At 42.6% G+C, this 27,558-nt stretch overlaps 1 pseudogene; it reads left to right on the top strand.

Annotated features, from left to right (window-relative positions):
• The first annotated feature begins 2,686 nt into the window (after window positions 1-2,686).
• On the top strand, window positions 2,687-11,909 carry LOC123084644 (wall-associated receptor kinase 1-like; annotated as a pseudogene).
• The last annotated feature ends 15,649 nt before the right edge of the window (window positions 11,910-27,558 follow it).

Raw genomic sequence — 27,558 nt, 5'->3', positions numbered from 1 at the left:
GTAGTGCAAAATAAATAAGACATGAAATATAATACTAAAAAAATGTCCGTCACCACAAACATAATTACATTCTAAAAAAATCAAAAATATAAAAACAACTACTCAAAGTAAACAAATATATATCGTGTTTTACTGGACAATAAAAAAATAAAATTGATACTTTATAATAGTATGAAATGAAAATGAGGATCTGAAATAGGTCATGACAAACATTGTTAGGGTACGTCCAAATTACAAAGTCCAAATAGAAATACTCAGTGTAACCTTATTTCTACTGTTTCCAACACATAAAAATAGTTTTAAAATATGTGAAAAAAATATGTTCGTACTTTTTAAAACAATTTAAAATTCCCCAAAAACACTAATAACTACAAAAACCATTTCAAAATGTACAATAGTAATAATTAATTTACATAAAAAATTTTAAACTACTCTTCAAAAGATTTTACATTTTAAATAGGAAATTTAATTTTTAATAAAAATAAGTAAATTTTCATGTTCAAAATTTATTTAATTAGATATAGAAAATGGCAAGAAAGGACCCATGAAGCAAGTTCTGCCACATTTATCGCCCGGTGCAACGCGCGGGCATTTGTACTAGCAATACAAATTAGTACTACTGTCCTCAATTACCCAGCTAGCTAATAAGACTAGGCTAGCTAGAGTCAGTGTCCTAGAATTGTAAAAGTTGAAACACCTCGTGCATATGGGTATTGATTTATTTATTACAAGGGCAAGATTTGACAAGAACCATTTGTGGTTGATGTTTAGAGGGAGAGTGGTATCCCCAGCCCACCAGGGTTCAAGTTCTGGTGCTCGCATTATTCCTGAATTTATTTCAGGATTTCCGGTGATGCGTTTTCAATGATGCCGGCTCAGTCTCTCAAAGTTGCTCATAGGGGTAGGATGTGCGTGTGTGCATTCATAAGGATGAGTGTATGCGCGTATGTATGAGCGCTTGCGTCTGTACTGTGTTAATAAAAAGACAGGATTTGACAAGAAGAATTTATGCTTCTTCGAGATGCATGTATGTTCCTCAAATTAGACATGCACCAACTTTTTACCCTCAAAATGAAAACTATATTAATGAAAATTTATACAGAAACCTGCGCATACATCCTATGACATGTACTGAGCACACGCGGAGTTTCATACAGACGCACGTGTCCATTTGAAATATACATGTTCCCTAAAAAATGAAATATGCGTGTGCATGCATGGTCCAGTTATATAGATTAGCCAAAAATGTGTTGTAAGTTATATAAAAAATGTATTTTTATATTTGTGGTCGAATGGAGTCTTTGAACATATGTATATGTATATTATGGGCTATGGCACTTCACACATGTTTTGCTAGTAAAATTAACGACATAAGTCCTCATGCCAGACATTTTTCCCATCCGAAGGGAGTATGTGCTAACGAACCACCCTTAAAAATTAAGGTCAGCCCTTCTCAGACGGTGACAAGACAAGTTCGTCGTGGACTAACCAGTTTGAAATTGAATCAAACCAAGCTACCAGCAGATGCTAAAAGACCGTGCCACATGCATGTATGTTTGTGTTCTGCCCTACAAATTCTTGTTCTTCTCGGTGTGAGGTGGACTTTGGGGTTCTAATTTACATGCATGCAAAGTGGGGTATTCTTCGGTGGGCTAGGCTTTGAAGTTGTTGACAGCGCTATCGATGAACAGGGGACCGCGAATGATCTATTGATGGAGAGGTTGACCGCGAATGACCTCTACTATATGATCAACCAGCGGAACTTCTCAAAATGTTCCAAGGATTTTGCACTTTGAAATAAGTCGATTGACCTCTTACAAGGAAGAGGCGGGCGTGCATGAGCATCACATAGGCACGTAACGAATGAAGCCAGTCACGATTCCACTGATGAGTTTGTCGTCGTTTTATCTTGTCGATAATGAACAAACACTGAGAAATCCAACCAATGAAATACTGGTTCTTTTTGCTACAAAGGATGGAAGTACGTGCAAAGACATGTAGAGGAGCAAAACTCGTTGAATCACTGCAATAGTAGACTGTCTCGTATGACTGAGATGGCAATTTCGCCAAGCAAATTGATAGGGGGGTCATTGTCGATCTAGGCAGGATATCATGCTAGTATGGCCAGACCAAGCTAACAACCTTGCTTGCAGATGATTGAAACAAGAGATTCAAAGATGATGATACAGTCGTCGAAGATGTAAATGCAGCCATGCTGAGAGGAAACACAAACGGTGAACATGTCATCCATGAGGACAAGATTGGAACAGGAAGACATTTATTTGAGATGACGCTGTCATTCTTGCTAGATGACAACTCGTGACACGAAAACCTAGTTAGACAAGAATGAGATTTAGGGATCCCCTCACATCCGCCCCACGGCTTTAGAGGCGAAGCTGAAAGGGAGAGGAGATTGATCTTGATGCGGCTAGGGTTTCTTAACACTTCCTTTCATAGAACAAGCCATACCCTGACGCCTAACTACTATTGCATCTTCTCCCAACTCTCTCTTATTTTTTATGCGAAAATTCCTAAGATCATCTATAGTCGGGCGCCTCAAACCCGCCTCATACACCCGGGCGGGCCGCTCGGTCACTGTCAGGTCACGAAATTTCGACCGAGATGGGCGCCTCAAACGGACCTCAAACGTTTGGGCTGACCGGCACCCCTCATATTCAACCCAAATATGGGGCGGATATGGGGCGCCGGGCACGGCCGCCACGTCGGACCCGACAGCCTGCTCCCTCCGCAAATTGCACCAAATCCACCCCCGACCTACGGGGTCTATTTGCTATCTCTCCTCGTCTTCCTCCTCCGCACCGTCCGTCTCGCAGCTCCGTTGTCGCTTGTGCTCTAGAGCCGTTCCTAGTATATATATATTATTTCATTTTATGTCAATATTTCGGTGCATTAGGTTGTTAATCTTGTTAAGGAATCTGTTAATTATAATGATATTCAACCCAGCTTTGAACAGCCTAGTCTACAAGTAAACAACTCCTCCCTCTGTATCAGAGGTAATATTGAGGATGGGTTGTTGAAAGATCAGCTTTGAACAGCCTAGCTAGTACTCCCTCCGTTCTGAATTACTTGTCGCTCAAGTGGATGTATCTAACACTATTTTAGTGCTAGATACATCAATTTGAGCGACAAGTAATTCGGAACGGAGGGAGTAGTTGAGTTAGTCAGTCGGTCAGAGCCCACAGTGACATTGCAAGTTTGAAATCATCCATGTAACGAGAATACGATGACGAAGACAAGAACAACAACAACAAGCAATAATAATACTTGAAAGGAGTGTTCCCAACGTGATGTTGCATGCAACTTGCAAGTCTTCCTGTCTTCAGTCTTCACGCGGAGAATTACTCCTTGCAACCTAGGGATCTAACTTAGGCACATTACGAAAATCAGATACCCTCAAAATGCTTAGGCGCAATACATTAACATCAAGTTTCTTTTTCTTGGCACGGAAAAACAAATCAGTCAATAGGGGATGTGGGTGTGTATGCCTTCCATGACTCGAGACTACCTAGCACAATATGCAGTGGTCAGGTCTCCACAAGCAATTAATGGTATTAATTGACAAATAAACATTAAGTTATCTTGTTTTTCCCTTCGCCTTTGTCGCGGTGCTTAACATAAGATATCAAATGCATCGGTACAGAGGGAGTACAAGGCACACACGTTTCTCAACGTTGAGATTGACAAATAATACGAAGCTTATGCGACTCAAAAATCATAGTATGGCCAACTTCTCTTGAATACAAATTTAACGCCATGTGGCAGCATAACAAGTCTTTTCAACTAAGGGCATCTCCAACAGTTGTAAGATAGGTGTTGATAAATTTGCCACCTAGGACATAGTGATGATGTGGCATGTAATAAATATGGAGAGAGAGCAAAGTTGTATGTAGAATAACCAACAACCTTTGCACAAGCTCCAAGGTGAAATAGAGAGCAATCACATTTATTTTCTCATCATCTATTAGATAGCTTGCATACAACCTATTGAAATAGTTGTATGATAGCTTGTTGGTTGATGATATGGATATTTTACCAACAAGACTAACATACAATCTATTGGAGATGCCCTAATATAGGCTCGACCATGTCAAAGGTTGTTATTTGACTCACTAAATGGCCAGCTGTCCGGCACCGATTATTTCAAAAGATACTAGACCATCGTATAGTTGATTAAAATTTCCCAATGACTATGTTTTACAGTTGGCGTTGGAACCTGATCTGCATGGTTATTGGCCAAAATTCCTCAGCTCGCAAGTCAAACTTCCCGCATGTGTTCCAGCTTATCACGCAACGCAGGTCCTTTCCCTGTCTGATTCGAGATGGCCAGAGAAAATAAAATAAAAGGCCAATCCGGACCCATCTCTGCCTAAGCCTAGGCCGAGAAAGGAACTCGCCGGAGCCGTACGTGCGACTCGCCGGACGTCCAGGAGCCCCTGCAAGCCAGCAACTGGCAGACAGGCAGCAGCAAGCACTACAGGAAAATTCGGTTTTCCCGTGTGTTAGCTTATAAGCCGAGTGCTATTTTTCGGGCACCCGACTTATGCACCTCGAAGCCGAGTCTATGGAACAAAACACCCGGTAAATAGGAAGAACTCGGCTTATGTAACCTATAAGCCGAGTGCTGCAAAAAAACTCTCGGCTTATACGTACCACACGGGAAATATTACTCGCTCCGAACCTAATTATTTGACACAACCTCTATACAACATTGTATAGAGGCTGTGTCAACTAATTTGGATCGGAGGGAGTAGTGAATTCAAACTATGTTCGTGAATTCCGAAAATATGTTCCTAGATTTCATAAAATTTCATCAATTCAAAAAACAATTCACATATCTAAAAAAATATTCGTAAATTTAAAAAAAATGCTCGACAATTCAAAAATTGTCCACAAATTTCAAAAAATATTCATGAATTCAAAATATCTTGGAGGATTTCAATTTTTTTTCCAAACTCCAAAAATTATTATCGGATTTCAAAAAAATTTCACAAAATTGAATAAATGTTCTCATATTTCAAAAAATGTTCACAAAGTTGAGCAAATGTTCTTGGATTTTTTTTTTTTTTAAATGTTCATTATTTTTAAAAGATATAAAGAATAAATATAAAAGAAAAAAGAGAAGACCGAAGAAAGCCACTAGTAGAAACACAAAATAGGAAAAAATTGGTCTATAATATTATATTTTCCCTTTTCTATTATGAGAAAATAACTGTGGTGGCAGTGTCACTGCTGTTGGGTAACGTAGTAATAATTCAAAAAATATCCTACGTGTCACCAAGATCAATCTAGGAGATGCTAGCAATGAGAGGGAGGGAGGGAGGGAGGGAGGGAGGGAGGGAGGGAGAGAGAGAGAGAGAGCATCTTCATACCCTTGAAGATCGCTAAGCGGAAGTGTTGCAAGGAACACAGTTGATTGAGTCGTACTCGCGGCTATTCAAATCGCGGAAGATCCGATCTAGCGCCGAATGGACGACGCCTCGGTGTTCAACACAGGTACAGCCTGGGGACGTCTCCTCGTTCTTCATCCAGCAAGAGGAGATGAGAAGTTGAGGAAGAACTCCGGCAGCATGACAGCGTGGTGGTGGAGCTCTTGGTTCTCTGGCAGAGCTTCGCCAAGCTCAACGGAGGAGGAGGAGGTGTAGGAGGGGGAGGGTTGCGCCAGGGGCTGAGGTGCGGGTGCCCTCCCACCCCCCTCTATTTATAGGGTGAAGGGGAGAGGGGGCCGCCCCCTAGATGCATCTAGAGGGGGCGGCCAAGGGGGTGCTTGCCCCCCGAGTTGGTGGGGGGGGCCACCCCTATGGTTTTAACCCTAGGCGCCTTGGGCACCTTGGGGGTGGGGCACCAGCCCACTAAGGGGCTGGTTCCCACCCATATTCAGCCCATTTGGTCCCCCGGGGCAGGTGGTCCCACCCGATGGACCCCCGGAACCCTTTTCGTGGTCCCGGTGGCCGGTACAATACCGATAACTCCCGAAGCCTTTCCGGTGACTGAAACTGGAGTTCCCATATATAAATCTTCAGCTCCGAACCATTCCGGAACTCCTGGTGACATCCGGGATCTCATCCGGGACTTCGAAAAACTTTCAGTAACCACATACAATTCCCATTACAACTCTAGCGTCACGGAACCTTAAGTGTGTAGATCCTATTGGGTCAGGAACCATGCAGACATGACCGAGACACCTCTCCAGCCAATAATGAATAGCAGGATCTGGATACACATATTGGCTCCCGTATGTTCCACGATGATCTCATCGGATGAACCACGATGTCGGGGATTCAATCAATCTCGTATACAATTCCCTTTGTCCATCGGTATGTTACTTGCCCGAGATTCGATCGTCGGTATCCCCATACCTTGTTCAATCTCGTCACCGGCAAGCTTTACTCGTTCCGTAACACATGATCCTGTGGCTAACTCCTTAGTCACATTGAGCTCATTATGATGATGCATTACTGAGTGGGCCCAGATACCTCTCCGTCATACAGAGTGACAAATCCCAGTCTCGATTCATGCCAACCCAACAGACACTTTTGAAGATACATGTAGTGCACCTTTATGGTCACCCAGTTACGTTGTGACGTTTGACACACCCAAAGCATTCCTACGGCATCCGGGAGTTGCACAGTCTCATGGTCTAAGGAAATGATACTTGACATTAGAAAAGCTCTAGCAAACGAACTACACAACCTCATGCTATGCTTAGGATTGGGTCTTGTCCATCACATCATTCTCCTAATGATGTGATCCCGTTATCAACGACATCCAATGTCCATGGTCAGGAAACCACAACCATCTATTGATCAACGAGCTAGTCAACTAGAGGCTCACTAGGGACATGTTGTGGTCTATGCATTCACATGTATTACGGTTTCCGGTTAATACAATTATAGCATGAACAATAGACAATTGTCATGAACAAGGAAATATGATAATAACAATTTTATTATTGCCTATAGGGCATATTTCCAACAATCTCCCACTTGCACTAGAGTCAATAATCTAGTTACATAGTGATGAATCGAACACCCATAGAGTTCTGGTGTTGATCATGTTTTGCTCGTGGAAGAGGTTTAGTCAACGGATTTGCGACATTCAAATCCGTATGTACTTTACAAATATCCATCTCTCCATCTTAAATATATTCATGAATGGAGTTGAAGCGGCACTTGATGTGCTTGGTCTTCTTGTGAAATCTGGGCTCCTTGGCAATGGCAATAGCTCCTGTGTTGTCACAAAAGAGAGTCATCGGGCCCGATGCATTGGGAATCACTCCTAGGTCGGTGATAAACTCCTTCATCCAGACTCCTTCCCGTGCTGCTTCCCGAACAGCTATGTACTCCGCTTCACATGTAGATCCCACCATGACACTTTATTTGCAACTGCACCAGCTGGCTGCCCCACCATTCAAATATACATGTATCCGGTTTGTGACTTGGAGTCATCCAGATCTGTGTCAAAGCTAGCATCGACGTAACCCTTTACGACGAGCTCCTCGGCACCTCCATAAACGGAAACATATCCTTAGTCCTTCTCAGGTACTTTAGGATATTTTTGACCGTTGTCCAGTGTTCCATTCCGGGGTCACTTTGGTACCTCCCTACCAAGCTTATGGCAAGGTTCACATCAGGTCTGGTACACAACATGGCATTCATAATAGAGCCTATGGCCGAGGCATAGGGGATGACACTCATGTTTTCTCTTTCTTCTGCCGAGGTCGGGCATTGAGCTGCGCTCAATCTCACACCTGCAATATAGGCAAGAACCCCCTTTTGGACTGATCCATATTGAACTTCTTCAATATCTTGTCAAGGTATGTGCTTTGTGATAGACCAATGACGCGTCTCGATCTATCTCTATAGATCTTGATGCCTAATATGTAAGCAGCTTCTCCAAGGTCCTTCATTGAAAAACGCTTATTCAAGTAGGCTTTTATGCTTTCCAAAAGTTTTATATCATTTACCATCAACAGTATGTCATCCACATATAATATGAGAAATGTTACAGAGCTTCCACTCACTTTCTTGTAAATGCAGGCTTCTCCCTAAGTTTGTATAAACCCAAACGCTTTGATCACTTCATCAAAGTGGATTTTCCAACTTCGAGATGCTTGCACCAGCCCATAAATGGAGCGCTGGAGTTTGCATACCTTGTCGGCATTCTTAGGATCGACAAAACCTTCCGGCTGCATCGTCTACAATTCTTCCTTAAGGAAACTGTTAAGGAATGCCGTTTTGACGTTCATTTGCCAGATCTCATAATCATAGAATGCGGCAATTGCTAACATGATTCGGACGTACTTCAGCTTCGCTATGGGTGAGAAGGTCTCATCGTAGTCAACTCCATGAACTTGTCGATAACCCTTAGCGACAAGCCGAGCCTTATAGATGATCACATTACCATTCACGTCAGTCTTCTTCTTGCGTCAGCACATAAATTTCGACGACACCCCGTTCGCCGTGTGCCCGTGTCGGCGACGGGTAATGTTGTCATCGGCGTCGGCTGGAAAGCAGAGGCTCAACTGACATGGACTCTACCATATAGATATAGCTGGAGCAGGTTTAGTTGCCATGCACAAATTTGGCGGTCGTCCAGGACGCGCGCGAAGAACGGGTCGTGCACGGGGTGGGGCACCTTCTCGGCCGACGACAGCCCCGTCAAGACTTGCGAATTATTGGTCGAACCCGTGGAGCACAACACGCGGTGGGAAACCAGGCCCTGCTCCTACGCCATGCTGGTGGAGAAGTCATGGTACACCTTCTCTACGCCCGACATGTACGGCGACCAGACGCTACCCAAAAGGTTCCCCCGGGGAGTCCCCTTTGCGCTCGATTTCGCCGCCGGGAACACTTGGTGTCCGGCGGAAGGACAGCCGCCGCCTCGGGACTACGCCTGCGTCAGCGGCAACAGCTCCTGCGCCAACACAACATATTCTCCTGCAGCTGCAGGCTACATCTGCAAGTGCTGGGACCATTACGATGGCAACCCATACATTGCTAACGGATGCCAATGTACATACTTACATACTCCTACATTCATACATGCAAGAAACAAACTGTCCATTACCAACTCGTTAACGTGTCGATGATTCTTCAGACATCGATGAGTGCAAGCAACCCCAAGTGTACCCCTGCTCAAATGGTGGGATCTGCAAAAACAGGCCCGGAGGCTACGACTGTCCATGCAAATTCGGAATGAAAGGCGACGGCAAAGCCGGAACCTGCACACATGTATTTACTCCAGCAGCAAAAGCGACTGTGGGTAAGCTACCGCTATACTGCACCTGCAATTTATTTATTTGTCTCACCTAAATCAATTACTTCAAGCACCCTAAACCCTAAACCCTAGAAAAGTAGAAATGTATCAGAATGGTGCGTGCAACCATTTATTAAAAACAGGTCCAAAAAGTCTCGGTACCAGAACAAGCTCTGTCAGAGCTGAAAATAAAAAGTAAAGACAGCCACAACCGGCGAAAATAGAAACAGATGACTAAACACCTATCCTATTACATGACCGCCACCCAAACCGGTTGAAGATATCCCGAGCTACCATCACCCATCGGATAGACCCAGTAACCAAAGGCACCCTGGCTTCCATACGAGTGAGTAGCGACTACATATGGATCAAAGCAGTGGCCCTAAAGATAACCTGCAAAAAATTAATACGGGTTTGTCTGTTAAAAACCATGTCGTTCCTGAAGTTCCATATAGCCAATAGTAATGCATGCACATACTCCTACACATATATGTTCCATCGTATTCATCTCTACTCCATTTAGCCACGTCCCAAATAATGTGTGAATATTATTTGGAGGTGAGATATTGAAGGCTATATACACTGAGCACCATAAAACTTTGGTCATCGGACAATCGAGAAAGAGGTGTTTGATATTTTCATCATGCTCACAAAAGCTATATCTCCGAGAGCCCTCCCAATTACGTTTTGCCAACTTATCCTTAGTCAGAATCACCTCCCTGTGAACAAACCACATGAAGACCTTGATTCTTAATGGAACTTTGATCTTCCAAATATGTGAAGATTTTGGGATTGGACCGGAATTAATTAGATCCAAATACATTGATTTCATAGAGAAAATTTCATTAGTAGTTAACTTCCAGTGATACTCATGAGACAAGTGCACATCCATCAACCTTCTGACTAAATGGAGCCAAGCTTCCCAAAGGTCTCCAGCCAAAGGTCTCCTGAATTGAATATTTAGAGGGTTGGAGTGTAAGATTGTAGCAACATAAGCCTCTTTACGTTGTACAATATTATAGAAAGAAGCATATTGTGTGGGTAAAAGCGTCTCCCCTAACCACATATCCTCCCAGAATCTCGTCAAAGTATCATTTCCAATGATAAATTTGGTTCTATGGAAGAAGTCTGCTTTCGTTCTCATCAGACCCTTCCAAAAAGGCGAGTCATTGGGTCTAGCAGTAACCTGGGCTAAGGTCTTAGACTCCATGTACTTATTGCGCAGAATCTGGGCCCACGTGCTTTCGGTCTCTACAGATAACCGCTACAGCCATTTGCTGAGCAGACATATAGAAACACATCTATAACATAGCAACTGTCTGTTCATCTCTTGATGCATACAGAGCCGCATATATATATAATTGTTTCATAGGATCAACATTTCGGTTCCACTTCTTAATTCCTATAAATCACCTGACTTTATTGTACAAGCTACATGCTTTCCTTGTCCCTTGCACACTTTCCTCAGAGTTTCAACCCCTTGACAGTCTTGATTTAGATTTATTTTTCTTCTAGTTCTAGTGGTAATTTGATTTAGATTCCATTTACTTCTTATACTAAACATTTTTGCTAGATTTGTAATTGCTAATTTAGTGACATGCATAAAGCAAGTTTGTTTCTTGTCCATCTAGGTGCAATAGGTGGTATTCTTCTTATGGTGATTCTATCGTTTCTTCTTATTCTCCACAAAGAGAAAAAGAAGGGGCAAGAATTCTTCAAAAAGAACGGCGGCCCTACATTAGAGAAGGCAAATGTCATCAAACTTTTCAAAAAGGAGGAACTCAAACCAATTTTGGAGAGTAGCAACTTGATAGGTAAAGGTGGCTTTGGTGAAGTTTACAAGGGCCATCTTGACAATAAAGAAGTTGCAATAAAGAAGCCGATCAGTGGCAGTGTGCTAGAGAATGAACAATTTGCAAATGAAGTCATCATCCAATCTCAAGTCATCCACAAGAACATTGTTAGGCTCATTGGTTGTTGCCTTGAATTTGATGCCCCCATGCTGGTCTACGAGTTTATCACCCAAGGTAGCCTCCATGACAATCTTCACAGCAACAAGAACAATGTAGCTCTCAACTTGGATGCGCGTTTAAGTATTGCTGCACAGTCAGCGGATGGTCTAGCTTATATGCACTCAAAAGCAAATATTAGAATTCTACACGGTGATGTCAAACCAGCAAATATACTCTTGGATGATAACCTTGTACCCAAGATTTCAGACTTCGACATATCTAGGTTGATTGCGAGAGACAAGCAACACACTGGATCAGTCATCGGAGACATGAATTATATGGATCCAGTATATATACAGGAAGGCCTCCTCACCGAGAGAAGTGATGTCTATAGTTTCGGAGTTGTAATCCTGGAGCTTATCAGCAGTAGGATGGCCATACTTTCCGAGAATAATAGCTTGGTAAAGAGCTTTCTTGAAGCCCATAAGAAAAAGAAGAAGGCCACCGAGTTTTTTGACAAGGAAATCAATAGCAGAAGATTTGGAGCTTCTTGACAGTCTTGCGGTTATGGCGGTGGAATGCCTTAGCCTGGATGTAGATCAAAGACCAACGATGATGGAGGTAGCTGAGCGGCTACACATACTGAGTCGATCCGGTAAGGTGCAAGATGTTTGTCACTAATTGAGCTGTTTCCGGCACAATCCTTCAAACATGATCAGCAGTGGAGATCTCCTTTGGTCAGGGAAAAAAATAATTATAACTGTGTTTTTAAGGTGGCCGAATGTTTGTACGTCTGTAACCGTATTTCTAAGATGGCAGTACACGTTTGTACGCTGCACTACATCTTTTTACAAAAACTGTAACCGTGTTTATTTTTTGAATAACTTGGATTGTTTAACACATGTGTCACGTGGTAAATTGTAACCATGTTTATTTTTTGAATAACTTGAATTGTTTACCACATGTGTCACGTTGTAAATTGTAACCATGTTACAGGTAACACGTTATGTAACACATTATGACACCGCAAAAGAAAAAAGATAACACATTATGTTTGCTTGCACCAGCACAGTTTGAACGCACTATCTTTACAGGCTGTATGAAAAGCCAACTGGTGCTGTGGAAACGACGGCATACTATTTGGTTTCTGCTGCAGCATGTGGCTTGGTCGTCCCCTATAGTACGTTGGCATTCTTTTCTTTCTTCGGTCAAAAGTGAAAGAGGTTTTTAATTAAACAGTACTAACAGTCAGTCGAGTGCTATGTTCTTGTAACCAGTATTGTAGTTCAGTTGGGTAAATTTAAACTCTATGGTTAGTTGGGGTTGTGATATTGACTTGTCGCATTAGGACAACTCTAGCCTATCCCTATCCGGGTATAAAGGAGTAAAATTTCGGTTTTACCCCTCTAACCAGCGCCTAGCCGATCCCCAAAAACGAATGGAGTATTTTTTTTTACTCCATCTCCTGTCAGGCGCCTAAATATACTCGGCCGCTACGACACAGAGTAAAAAAGTATGTCTCGCTTGCGCCTCCCACCCCTTCCTCTCTCACCGCCTCTTCGTCGGTGCACCTCCCAGAGACCGTCCGCTGGCCTCGCCACTACCTCGCCGCATCCCTTGGCTCTCGCCATCCTTCTGGCCGACTCCCAGCCTGTTCGCCGCTCATCGTCGTCGCCGGAATAAAGGTGAAAGGTCGCCACTGTCGCCATAACCGATTCGTCAGATTGCTCTTGAATATTCTTCCTCTTTGGCGGCCGCTGATGAGGTCACCTATTACAGGTAGGGTCAAGGACCCATCATATGAGTCCCACATGGGACCCCACTCCATCATTGGTAGGTCCCTGGACCATACGAGCATTCGGATGCATATACGAGGAAGTCCGCTCGGGCACCTCGACGGCACTCGGATGACCACCCGTCACTCGGCTGGACAATCACCACTCGGACTAGAGAGATGAAGGGACGGCATGGAAGCTGCAACGGTCGAGGAATTCTAAGTCGTCCTTAAAGCGGAGTCAAGACTACCGTTACCTGTAAGGGTGCAACTGTTGTAGTAGTCTCTTTACACCTGTAACTGACGCAATTAATATCATTAAGCGCCCTTTTGACATGAAGAGCATGCGGCTGCGGCGCACTCTATATAAGCTGCCCTCCACCTCCGTAGCCAGGTTCAGGCAATCTCTCTAACTATACCCATCAAGAAAAATCAAGCCTCGGAGCATGAGAAGTAGGGATGTTACCTCCGCCGAGAGGGGTCTGAACTCGTTAAACACGGAGTGTTACACATGCGCTATAGCTAGGCTCTACCCCTCTTTCGTACCCCTAGTACTCATTGTCAGGATCGTAACCCCGACAGTTGGCGCCCACCGTGGGGCCAGGCATCTAACAAAGTTTCACGGCGTAGGTGAATTTCTTCATCATCATGTTAGTCGGCGGGGAAATCCATTTCAGATGCTCTCCTTCATTGTTGACGACTCAACGTGGCTTCGCGTGGCCCCGCTGGACGTGGAGGTGCTACCTGTCCGCAGTGGGGCGCATTTCCGCATGTCCTCTTATCGTATGGAGTCCTTCTCTAGCAGCCCTCGGCTCTGTACCGAGAACGCTCGGCTGCATTCAGGTCATACTGCACCCGGAGCAGGCAGGCGCGGGTGCTGACGATGAGGGAGAACGCTCGGCTGCATGGGTTCCCAGACTAGTACCACATATACGTACGGCCCCATCAAAGAGCGCACGGTAGGTTCATATCAGCTGTCGAGTAAAGTCGATTTTAAACCCTGAATTTGTAGAGGCAGTCCAAATCAGACCTTGAACTCTGAATCCCTGAAGTAGACACCCTATATTCAGTGATCCCCGTCAATTCAAGCCCTGAAACTATTTGTCGCACCAGGAAAAAGACAATCCCGGCCGGGATAACCTACTTCTCTCACTGACTCTTTAGACCCAGTTTGATTCTCACACACATTGCATTGTATTTTTGTGTACAAATTTTTACTCACCCAGCAATTACCATATAAGCAAGTAATAAAGGAACACAAAAAAAGCAAAAGCAAAAAGACATGAAAACAAAAAAAACAGAAAGGAAAATAAAGGAAGGGAGGGCAGGGTTGGGCTTTAGCCCAGTAGTAAATTGACAGAACCAAATATGTGGTCAGTTAAAACAAACAGCCAAAGGCAACTCAAAGAGCAAACTAAAGAAACAGTGCACATATCTCGAAGCAGAAATTTACGGTAAAAAAATCAACTGAACCAAATTCAATTTTCAGACGAATTACCTTCAGCAAGTGTGTACAGTATTACAGCGGTGGCAGACAACAACATTCCAAACGGGACCAAGCAATTTTCAAACTAAATGTTGGTGCACAAATTAGTGGCTTTGGTATTAGTATTTAAGGAAAACTAAAATAAAATATTATTTCTTTTTAAATAATTAGGTTTCTAAGGGTGAATGAAATAGTTACATCCGTATTCCCATTTAAAAATTAGGAAAATAAAATAAAAAATAGCAAAAAAATCAAATGATGAGGTTCTTTAAAAAAAAGTCCCATCGGTATTACCCTTTAAGAAGTAAGAAAATGAAAGAATTTAAAAAAACAATAACAAAATTTGTACCCAATTAGTGGCTTTTTCGTTTTACCCTTGAGGAAGAAACAAAATGAAATTATAACAAAAACAATAAACAGTGAGGTGTCTAGTGAAGAATGAATTAGTGACATTTGTATTGCCATTTAAGAGAAAAGAACATTAAAAAAAACTGAAAAAACAAAATCAAAATAATGAGATTTTCTTGGGAAGAATGGATTAGTGCGATTGGTTATACCCTTTAAGAAGAAATAAAAAGAGCAAAGAAACTGAATCGAAATAAAAAGGTTTTCTAGGGAAGAATGAATTGGTGACAACGCTATTACCCTTTAAAAAGAAGGAAAATAATAAAACACAAACCAAAAACAAAATTAAAATAATATTTTAAAGAAAGAATGAATTGGTGGTTTCGGTATTACCCTTTAAGAAGAAAGAAAATAAAAAATTAAAAAGGAATGATTTGTTTTATTTGCAGAAAAAGTAGTTTTCTAAGAAAGAATGGAATAGTGGCATTGGTATCACCCTTAAAGAAGAATGCAAAATGAAATGATAACTAAAAAAATTAAAATAATGATTTTTGTAAGGAACAATGAATAATTGTCTTTGGTATTAACCTTTAAGAAGAAAGATAACAAAAAAACTCGAAGACAACTTTACACTAAAATTTCACCTTTTCTAGTATGCAAAGAACCATATAATAGTTTGATTCTCACACACATTGCATTGTATTTTTGTGTACAAATTTTTACTCACCCAGCAATTACCAAAAAAGCAAGTAATAAAGGATCACAAAAAAAGCAAAAGCAAAAAGACATAAAAACAAAAAAACAAAAAGGAAAATAAAGGAAGGGAGTTCAGGGTTGGGCTTTAGCCCAGTAGTAAATTGACTAACCCAAATATGTGGTCAGTTAAAACAAACAGCCCAAGACAACTCAAAGAGCAAACTAAAGAAACAATGCACAGATCTCAAAGCAGAAATCTACGCTAAAAAAATCAACTGACCCAAATTCAATTTTTAGACGACCTACGTTCACCAAGTGTGTACAGTATTACAGCGGTGGCAGAAAACAACATTCCAAACGGGACCAAGCAATTTTCAAACTGAATGTTGGTGCACAAATTAGTGGCTTTGGTATTTATATTTAAGGAAAACGAAAATAAAATATTATTTCTTTTTAAATAATTAGGTTTCTAAGGGCGAATGAAATAGTGACATCCGTATTACCATTTAAAAATTAGGAAAATAAAATAAAAAATAGCAAAAAAATCAAATGATGAGGTTCTTTAAAAAAAGTCCCATCGGTATTACCCTTTAAGAAGTAAGAAAATGAAAGAATGTAAAAAAACAATAACAAAATTTGTACCCAATTAGTGGCTTTTTCGTTTTACCCTTGAGGAAGAAACAAAATGAAATTATAACAAAAACAATAAACAGTGAGGTGTCTAGTGAAGAATGAATTAGTGACATTTGTATTGCCATTTAAGAGAAAAGAAAATTAAAAAAAACTGAAAAAACAAAATCAAAATAATGAGATTTTCTAGGGAAGAATGGATCAGTGCGATTGGTTATACCCTTTAAGAAGAAAGAAAAAGAGTAAAAAAACTGAATCAAAATAAAAACGTTTTCTAGGGAAGAATGAATTGGTGACAGCGCTATTACCCTTTAAAAAGAAGGAAAATAATAAAAAAACAATCCAAAAACGAAATCAAAATAATATTTTAAAGAAAGAATGAATTGGTGGTTTCGGTATTACCCTTTAAGAAGAAAGAAAATAAAAAATTAAAAAGGAATGATTTTTTTATTTGAAAAAAAGGTAGTTTTCTAAGAAAGAATGGAATAGTGGCATTGGTATCACCCTTAAAGAAGAATGCAAAATGAAATGATAACTAAAAAAATTAAAATAATGATTTTTGTAAGGAACAATGAATAATTGTCTTTGGTATTAACCTTTAAGAAGAAAGATAAAATAAAAACTCGAAGACAACTTTACACTAAAATTTCACCTTTTCTAGTATGCAAAGAACCATATAATAGTTTGATTCTCACACACATTGCACTGTATTTTTGTGTACAAATTTTTACTCACCCAGCAATTACCAAAAAAGCAAGTAATAAAGGATCACAAAAAAAGCAAAAGCAAAAAGACATAAAAACAAAAAAAACAAAAAGGAAAATAAAGGAAGGGAGTTCAGGGTTGGGCTATAGCCCAGTAGTAAATTGACTGACCCAAATATGTGGTCAGTTAAAACAAACAGCCCAAGACAACTCAAAGAGCAAACTAAAGAAACAGTGCACAGATCTCAAAGCAGAAATCTACGCTAAAAAAATCAACTGACCCAAATTCAATTTTTAGATGACCTACGTTCACCAAGTGTGTACAGTATTACAGCGGTGGCAGAAAACAACATTCCAAACGGGACCAAGCAATTTTCAAACTGAATGTTGGTGCACAAATTAGTGGCTTTGGTATTTATATTTAAGGAAAACTAAAATAAAATATTATTTCTTTTTAAATAATCAGGTTTCTAAGGGTGAATGAAATAGTTACATCCGTATTCCCATTTAAAAATTAGGAAAATAAAATAAAAAATAGCAAAAAAAAATCAAATGATGAGGTTCTTTAAAAAAAGTCCCATCGGTATTACCCTTTAAGAAGTAAGAAAATGAAAGAATTTAAAAAAACAATAACAAAATTTGTACCCAATTAGTGGCTTTTTCGTTTTACCCTTGAGGAAGAAACAAAATGAAATTATAACAAAAACAATAAACAGTGAGGTGTCTAGTGAAGAATGAATTAGTGACATTTGTATTGCCATTTTAGAGAAAAGAAAATTAAAAAAACTGAAAAAACAAAATCAAAATAATGAGATTTTCTAGGGAAGAATGGATCAGTGCGATTGGTTATACCCTTTAAGAAGAAAGAAAAAGAGTAAAAAAACTGAATCAAAATAAAAACGTTTTCTAGGGAAGAATGAATTGGTGACAGCGCTATTACCCTTTAAAAAGAAGGAAAATAATTAAAAAAACAATCCAAAAACGAAATCAAAATAATATTTTAAAGAAAGAATGAATTGGTGGTTTCGGTATTACCCTTTAAGAAGAAAGAAATAAAAAATTAAAAAGGAATGATTTTTTTATTTGAAAAAAAGTAGTTTTCTAAGAAAGAATGGAATAGTGGCGTTGGTATCACCCTTAAAGAAGAATGCAAAATGAAATGATAACTAAAAAAATTAAAATTATGATTTTTTTAAGGAACAATGAATAATTGTCTTTGGTATTAACCTTTAAGAAGAAAGATAAAAAAACTCGTAGACAACTTTACACTAATATTTCACCTTTTCTAGTATACAAAGAATAACCATATAATAGTTTGATTCTCACACATATTGCATTGTATTTTAGTGTACAAATTTTTACTCACCCAGCAATTACCAAAAAAGCAAGTAATAAAGGAACACGAAAAAGCAAAAGCAAAAAAACATAAAAACAAAACAAAACAGAAAGGAAAATAAAGGAAGGGAGTTCAGGGTTGGGCTTTAGCCCAGTAGCAAATTGACTGACCCAAATATGTGGTCAGTTAAAACAAACAGCCCAAGACAACTCAAAGAGCAAACTAAAAAAAATAGTGCACAGATCTCAAAGCAGAGATCTACGGTAAAAAAAAATCAACTGACCCAAATTCAATTTTCAGACGACCTACGTTCAGCAAGTGTGTACAGTATTACAGCGGTGGCAGAAAATAGCATTCCAAACTTGTTTATTCCTCGTAGGACTAGAGTTCACGTGATACCAACCTGCATTGATATATTCCATACTTCTTTATTTGTGCGCGCAGTGCCTTGAATGCCGTGCTGGTTGGTCCTAGCAGTGTATTATGTAGTACAAACTACAAATTGATTAGCGTTCTACTTAACCGAGGAAGCAGCGTGGATGTTGGCCCTTCCTCTGTCTTGCCTGTTTGTGTTTTCTCTGGCCGCATATTCTCTGCTCTACACACAACTTTTTTTGAGGACGACCTGCTACCTTTCGTCCTCTGCTCCATATAAAGCCAATCATACTACAATTAGAGTATGGTTAAAGCTGTAATCCATGTGATGCTAATGATTCCTTTTTACCTGAAATTAAGCTGATTAAAGTCAACCACTTGTATTGCATAGGCAAGCCATGGCCTAATATAGTCCATGTCGATTCAGTTTCCAAGGCCGAACGTTCTCCTATACTCTTGGCTAATCCTATTCCACGAAGCAGGCACGAACCCACCCATCAACACACCTCTCTAACAATACAGAATCCATACTTTAAGATTGTAATGTTTCACATTGTTCAAGTGCATGGCATTAGCATGTTCTCTGACCCTTCTTAGCAGGTTCCTCCTCTTCTTACTTTCATAAGCCAGTATTCATGTCAACTATTTGCAATTGATAAGTACTTCCTCGGTCCCAAAATTCTTGTCTTAGATTTGTCTAAATATGGATGTATCAAGTCAGGTTTTAGTATTAGATACATCTGTATCTAGGCAAATCTAAGACAAGAATTTTGGGACGGAGGGAGTACTTCACAATGGTTTTTAGGGATCATGGGGCGTAAGATCTGCCATAACTACAAAAGTCCAAGCATGTGTAGAAGTGGATGCTCTAACCAATGCAACCAAAAGACCGATCTAACAGAAGAGACTAGGCAACACATTATACGTCAACATGCTTGGAAACAAAAGAAGAAAACGATTTAAAAAAGGGCAATGCTAGGCACCAACACGCCAGCCACGCCCTAGCCTTCAAATACAGCCCCGCGTAGCCGTCAGATTCGGAATATCCTATTTGACGCTCTCTACTGTCGAGGCTTCGCATAAGAGCTGGCGATCGAACGGTGAACTGGACCGGCCCATTAACAGTGTCCGTGTTTCCGGTTTTCTGAATCTTCTCAAGTTTTCCAGCCGGATTTTTTCTGGTTTTGGGAAGCTTCTAGAAGGTCCCCTAAACTGTTTTTTCTTTCTTTTTGGTTTTTGGTTTTTCTTTTTTACATTTTTCTGTTTATTTCTCTACTTTCCTTTTTCTTTTCTCTTTCTTTTTTGTCCTTTCTTTTTTCTTTTTCAAGTTTATTAGTTTAGCAAAGAGTTCATGTTTCAAAAATTGTTTGTAAACTTAAAAAAATTGTTCTCACTTCTAAAGAACGTGATTTAAAAAACTGTTATATTTTCCAAAAAAATTCACAAATTCAAAAAGTGTTCGCATTTTAAACAAAATGTTCTGGGATTTAGAAAATGTTTCCTTTTTAAAAAATGTCCGGAATGTTTTTGTTCAATTTTGTCAGGATGTTTCATATAATGATCGGGATACCAAAAAAAAGTACCTTTTTAAAAACAATTGTTCACCAATTTACAAAAAAAATTGTTTTTCAAAATTTTGTTCACGTATTAAAAAATTGTTCCTGTTCAAATTTGTTTGGGATTTTCAAAAAATGTTATCCATTTCGAAAAGAAATAGAAAAATTCAAATTTTGTTTGGGATTTTAAAAATTGTTCCCGTTTTGAAAAAATAATCACAAATTTCTTTACTGCTTGTTCAAAGTTTCTTACCAGTTTTTTTATCTTCTTTTTTTCGTTTTTTCTGCATACTTTCTCCGGTTCTTTTTCGTTTTAAGAACATTTCACAGTTTTAAATATGTTCGTAATTACATAAAAAAATGTTCATGCTTTTGAAAAAATGTTCGAAAACTTAATAAATATTCTCGTTTTCAAAAAAAAATCTGAGTTTGAAAAAATGGTTTCACTTCAATTTTTGTTCAGAGTTAGAAAAAATGTTTTCTTTATTAAAAAATGTTCACATATTCAAAAAATGTCCCCTTTATCAAAACTTTGTTCACATATTCATAAAATGTTTGAGTTTTTGATTTTTCTTCTCAAATTTGAGAATTATTTGCATGTAGAAAAATCACGTTTTTCAAAATATCGTTCGAGTTTGGAATTTGACAAAATGTTCAGATCTGACATTGCCTATAGTTTCGCGCGCCATCAAAGCACTTATTGGGCGGCCCTTGTTTGATCCTTCCCTCGATCCCGTTGGCTAGGCACTCGCGAAAACAACAGGATGTCCCGTGTTTGATCCTTCCCTCGATCACTTATTTTTTTGTGATTTTCATTGTGTTGCGCTTATTAGCCGGCCCAGTTGGAGGCAATTTGCCGCAGCGAGCGACACATAGGAGTTCCTGTCAGATTCCTCGTCCCATGCGCGTGTCTACCCTCCCATGTTTGCCTTCGCCGTTGTCGATTGCTGCCATGCCTGCCGCTGACCCTCGCCACTGATGCTCGCAGTCGACGCTCGCAACAAAAACAGACTATGGTGGTAGCGAAAATAGACTATGGTGGTAGCAAAAAATTCTGCCGCCGATGCTCGGCATCGACACTTGCAACAAAATTGTCCAAGGTTGTCGTGGTTATCCATCGATGCTTTGGTTGGATGACACCATAGCTCCAAGGCGTGGGGCAAGCCGCAAGGACAGAACCTTGGCAAATAGTTTGGCTAGAAGGTGAATGAGGCTGATCGGTCTGTAGTCCGCGAGCGTGGAAGCGTCCGGTTTCTTTGGGATGAGGGTGAGGAGCGCCTCATTGAGCTTCTGGAACCCCATGCCATTGAGATGATAGAGCTTGTCGAAGGCATCACAGATGTCTTGCTTCACAATGTCCCAGCAGGCGACCAGAAACTCTGAAGTGAAGCCATCCGGGCCGGGCGCCTTCCCGGAGGGCAGCTTCTTGATCGCCTCCCAAATTTCAGCCTCGAAGAAAGGGAGTTCAAGCTCAGAAAGATCAAAAGAGCGATCGTCGATAGCCTCAAGGACCTAGGTGGATTGCCGCACGTCCGCAGAGCCAAGGATGCTAGCGAAGTGGTTGAAGGCTGCTTCAGCCATCCCCTCCTCGTCAGTGACCAGAGCGTTGCCAACACGCAACTGGAGAATGCAGTTCTTCTGACGGCGGTGGGAGGCGTGCAGCTTGAGGAAGGTGGAGCTGATGTCACCATTGCGGAGCCAAGCTAGGCGCATGCACTGCCGGGCGATGGAGCGCTCGAGAGATGCGAGCCCCAAATACTTCAACTTCAGGTTTTTACGAAGCCAAGCTTCGAGCTGGGAGAGCGGGCGCCGATCTTGCGCCTCGTCTAGGCGAGAAATGAGCTCACGGACGACCATCAACTGGAGGGAGACGTGCCCAATGCAACGAGCGCTCCAGCTCTGGAGCCGGTGAGCAGTGAACTTGAGACGCTGGAAAAGGCGGTGGAAGGGGTCAGGGTCCGGTGGCTCATAGCCCCAAGCGGGAACAACCACGTCATGGAAGCCCTGAAGCTTGATCTAGAAGCGCTCGAAGTGGAATCTCTTGGGGTTGCTGGAGCGCGATGAGCAGTCAAGAAGCGGTGGTGCATGGTCAGAGGTGGCCGAAGCGAGGCAGTGCAGGAGGCAATTCGGTTGGCAATCCTCCCAGCTCGGCGTGCAGAGCACACGATCATTACGGACGAGGGTAGGGTCTTGCTGCTCATTGGACCAAGTGAACCTGCGACCGTGCATGTAGATATCGTGCAGCTCGAGATCGGCGAAAAAGCGGTGGAAGCGGCTCATAGCCCGATGGTGAAGGTGCCCATTATTCTTGTTGGCCGAGGAGAGGATCATGTTGAATTCACCTCCCACAATCCAGGGGCCCGCGCAGGTGAGGCGAAAATCTTGCAGATCCGCGAGAAAGGCCACCTTTGCGTCATCCTCCTGTGGTCCGTAGACAGCAGTAATCCACCAGTATTGCTGACCGTTGATGTGAGGGGTAGAAAGGGCCGAGATGTGGTAGGCACCAACATCCGGCCGAGAGAGAGTGATGTCGCAGCTTCGCCAGGCCATGAGAATTCCGTCGCGTGTCCCGGACGACGGAAGGAAGAAGAAACGATCAAAGAGTGGCCCGAGGGTATCAGTGACAATGGACAAGTCGACTACCGCGAGCTTGGTCTTGCTCAAACAGACGATCGAAGGGGACACAGAAGAGATCAAAGAGTGAAGCGATGTACGCCTAGCTCGCGAGTTCAAACCGCGCATGTTCCAGAAGACAATCTTTAGGTTACAATCCATAGAGGGGGGGGGGGAGGGCCCCTAAGATGAGATCAGGAACGGCGACACCGGCGCACGGTCCAGGAGCTGCGTGACTCCGCGGGGGATCTGCCATCCGTAATAATCCGTGAAAGCCTGCACCACGTCCTCCGCCAGAGGCGACCCGCCCCTCTTCTTACAGAAGTCCAAGACGGCGGAGCAGGACTTTCTTGGTCTTCATCTCTAAATCGAGGCCGCAATCGGCCTTGGCGATCCGGCTACTCCTCCAAGGCGTGAAGTTGGGCGGAACCGCGTTCCGGCGATGCCGCAGGGCAGGCCTAGGCTGCGGGAGGACAAACTCAAATTCCTGCATCACGCTATCAAGCAAGGAACGTAGATATGGTCGTTGCATGGCCTCGGGGCCCGTGGCATGCACAGCAGGGCCCGCACCAGCGGCAGGGGAGGGAGTGGGCCGAGGATCCGAGGTGGGGGAGTGGAGCACCGGCCTGGGATCCCGCACCCCAGGAGGTGACAAAACGATCGGGGCAATCATCGATGAGGCCGCGGGCATGGGGCATGGAGGGGACAAGCGGCCCAGCGTGACCGGGTCAACAACCACTCCCGAGGGTGGGGACATGCGATCTTCTTGGGGAGGGGAGCCAGAGCTACAGGCTCCAGAATCATCACCTGGGTCCACGCGAGGGCGGGAAGGTGAGGGCGGGTTGGTGGGAGACATGCCACCAGCGTCCAAACTGCACGGAGTAGACAGCCTGGGCGGGGTTAGGATCCTCTGCAGTACTGTACGGTGCTGTACAGTTACTGCCATGTGGGACCTGGCCCCACATGTCATCGACACTACAGCACCATACGATACTGCAGAGGATCTCAACCCGCCTGGGTGGGCCCGCCTCGGAATACGCGAGAGGGAGGGGCCAACAGGCGACAAGGGCGTGGTTGGGCTCCTACAGATCGCCAGCTGGCGGGAGTTTGAACGTGGACCGGATCCCGGGAGGGACAACACCTGATTATCACCTGATTATCTCATCAATCCGTAACGATCGCCCAGCAGACTCTTAATGAAAGCACCAATGTCGGTTCTATATCCGGCGTATCTCGTAATAGGGTCCTAAGCTAGGTGTCTTGGAGCGATGGTAACATGGACACGGGATTTTACCTAGCTCCGGGCTCTCTCGAAGAGATAATACCCTACATGCTGCTTTTGATTGTTTTCGTATGGGGTGTAGTATAGAGTACATGTATCTACCCCGAGATGATAGTAATGAAATTTTTAAAGACTCATCTGGTCAAATTTCTCAAACTTATTCTTTTTGAAAAACCTTCTAAGAACGCATATGACCTCTTCAAATTCCCCGCAAGTATACTCTGTTCACATGTACTCATGTCCGCTGCTGAATCACTAGGTTCTCATCAACTTAACTCATTTGCAGCGTTTCTCGAAGAAAAGTTGCATACCTTTTCAGAAACTTCAGTTGTTCATATTCCTCAGCTGAAGAAAATGGCTGATGGAAAGAAGCCACAGAAGGGTGGAAAGAGGCCTGAGGTCAATACTGCTTTTGAAATCCCTGATGACATTTATGCTGGGTACTGCACACCCCCTGAGGATGATAGAAATCAGCGCAAGGTGCGCATTCAAAAGATTGAGAGGAGATGGGCACGGAAATGGAGGGAGTACAAATATGTTACTACCAAGTATATGAAGAAATTCGCTCTCAATCCTCCATGCCCAAGACCTCCGTTGGCACCTGACCAATTGACAGATCCCACCAGCCTCAAGCGCGGTGTGGATTATCCTGATGAATGGGCAAAGCGCCAGGCCAAACTGGCCAAACAAGCAAAGGAAGCCGTGAGGAAATTTAATGAAGACTCTGCTGCTGCTGCTACCACCGTTGATGCCTCTGCAAGCAAGCCGAAGAAGGCGATGCCTAAGAAGCCTGCGCACAAGCCAAATGCTTCTTCCTCAATGCCCTCACGGCCAAGTTCCTCAGCAATGCCCTCACGGCCAGATTCTTCAAAGCCCTCACGGCCAGATTCTTCAAAGCCCTCACGGCCAATTCCTCAAACTGCTCCTCCTCCTTCAAAGTCATCAGCTCCTCCGACAAAGTCCTCAGCTGCTCCCACTAAATCCTCTGCACCTGTGCACCTCACCACGTGCCAAAGGACTACCGGCATCTCAATTGCCTCAGGAGCTTCTACGAGTTCCTCAGCTGCACCAAATTCCTCAACTGGCCCCTCTCCGCTGAAGAAAAAGGACACTGTTGGACGAGGCTCTCGACCAAGTCCTCACAAGAAGCAGGTCGCTTTTCAAATGCCTTCTGATGATGAGGCTGATGATGAAGAACTTGCCAAAATCATGAGAGACAGGCAGGCCAGGGCCGCTAGAGTGAAAGGCAGCAATGTGCCCTGTTATTGGATCCAAATTTGATCCTAGATTTCATTGATCTATGGCACAAGGACCCAAACACGCCTTTGCCGGAGATGAACCTCACTCCTGGTCAAAGTCATGTTTTGACTGCCTTCATAAAAGAAGAGAAGTGGAAATTTGAAGGAGGAAGAAGAGTGAAGAAAGCGTAGTACAAAAAGCAGCGCTACCTAAAGGACAATGTCCTCACTCTTACCCCTGAACAACTCATTGCCTTGCAAGCTGAGATCAAGCAACTGAGTGATGAATTTGATCGCTACTATGCTGACTAGCTTGGAGCCAAAGTCAGATTTGTGAAGATTATTGATAAACCCACTTCAATGTTGCAGTCCCAACACAACAAGAAAATCCTCAGGCTGAAGCATCTGCTTAGCCTACTAAAGAACATGCCAGCACTGCTGATGACAATTAGGCTGCTAAAGAAAATGAAAGTACTAGGGCTGATGACTGCATTCCAGACGCTGAAGAAATTGCCAGGGCATCCACTAGTGCTGCGCCTGAAGAAAATGAAGAAGTCAGGGCAACTGCATCAGTTGTGCCTGAAGGAAAATGAACCAAATTTCTCTGCTGCTACTGCGCCTACACCAACACCGATCCTTCCATCTGGATCAGATGTGAAGAAGACCAAGGCTTCAGAGCGTGCAGCTGTGAAGAAAAGGAAGGCATCAACTTCATCAGATTCTTCAGCTCTGAAGAAGATGAAGCCTCTGACAAGTTCAATTGACAACCCAATTGATGCCGTTCCTGTCTCATTCATGCCATCAAAGGACCTTATTCCTTTTGGTGAAGATTATGTGATTCCAAGCGAATATGAGAATCCTTCTGCTGCTTCGTCAGAGCAGTTGGATGAAGAAATTGAAGTGGATACAATCCCTTCAACACCAGTTATCCCCTCGCATATGCCTCAGTTCACTGCTGAAGAGGCTGGCGTTGAAGAAATGAAAGATGAGCTTGTGGATATTGGTTGTACCACACCTGTGCTGAATGATGACTTTTGGGAAAGTCAGCACCCAACTCTCCAATGTTCACTCCACTTCAAGCAATTCCTCAGTCCCCTGCTGCTACTGAAGTACAAATGGGATCTGAAGAACCTCATGCAACCCCATCTATCCATGAAGAAATTCCAGCCACTAGTGCGGATCAAAATGTAAATGAAGAATTGAAGACCCAGGCTACAGCTGCTGAAGAGCCTGAAATTCCTCAGTCTGTGGACCCTGAGACTGTGATTCCTGAGGTGGTGATGCAATTGACTGATACTCCTCAGCCCAAGCCAAAGGATCCCTTCTCGAAGAAGCAAAAATTCAAGGCTGATGACTTCTTCAGCGAGCATGTTTTCTTCACTGAATCCAATCCCTATGACTCCGTTCGTCTTAGAAGGAAGCGCTTTTAGACTGCCAGCCAGGCCAACTTCTATTCTTCACTGCTATTCAACAAAGACAAAGTCTACCACAAGCATATTCCTCACGTCGATATGGAATCAATGCCTTGCTTCTCTCAAGTCCTCAGTGTGCTTCATGATGCAGGATTGCTCAACTTTTGCTCTGACATTGTTGATTGAAATGAAGAGCTTATTCTTCAGTTCTACGCAACGCTGCACATCACAGGTGATGCTGATGATATCAACACTTGAGTGTTGGACTGGATGACCAAAAACACTCATTATAAGGCACCGGCTTATGAATTGCTTCATGCCCTGCCAATCAGTCCTCCACCTGAAGGTGCTCGTTGTCTGTACCAAGAGCCTGAACTCACTGCTCATTACATGCAAGTGCTAATGAAGCCTCTGAAGCCTGGTCAAGCCCCAAGGACAAAATTCCTCATGAAGGAATTGATGTATGTGCCAAGAACCGTCTATCGCATTCTGACGAAGACTTTGAGTCCTATCAAAGGCCACGACTCATCTGATGAGGAAATTGTTGGCATCATGAAGAATCTGCTATTCAACATCATGCATGGCATTTCTGTTAATTATCATGATTTCTTCATGAGGACTCTTGCAAATGTTGCAATTTCTCCGTTTGAGCTGAAGCCTTATGCCCCTTGGATTATGTGATTCCTCAGAACAAGGTCTTCACTCAACTACAAAGCTGATTTTCAGAATCACCTCAGCTACTTGCCCCCGATTGAAGTCCTCAAGCGGACATATTCCTCAGCTAATGAGAAGGGCAAAGCACCAGCTGTTATTGATGAAGGCATTCGTCCATTGGATGGTCAGTTTCGCAAAGCTGCATCTTATTCCATCAATGATGACTCTA

This window comes from Triticum aestivum, chromosome 4A (assembly GCF_018294505.1).
Source record: "Triticum aestivum cultivar Chinese Spring chromosome 4A, IWGSC CS RefSeq v2.1, whole genome shotgun sequence".
Lineage (NCBI taxonomy): Eukaryota > Viridiplantae > Streptophyta > Magnoliopsida > Poales > Poaceae > Triticum > Triticum aestivum.
This window is presented reverse-complemented; position numbering and strand designations above follow the sequence as displayed.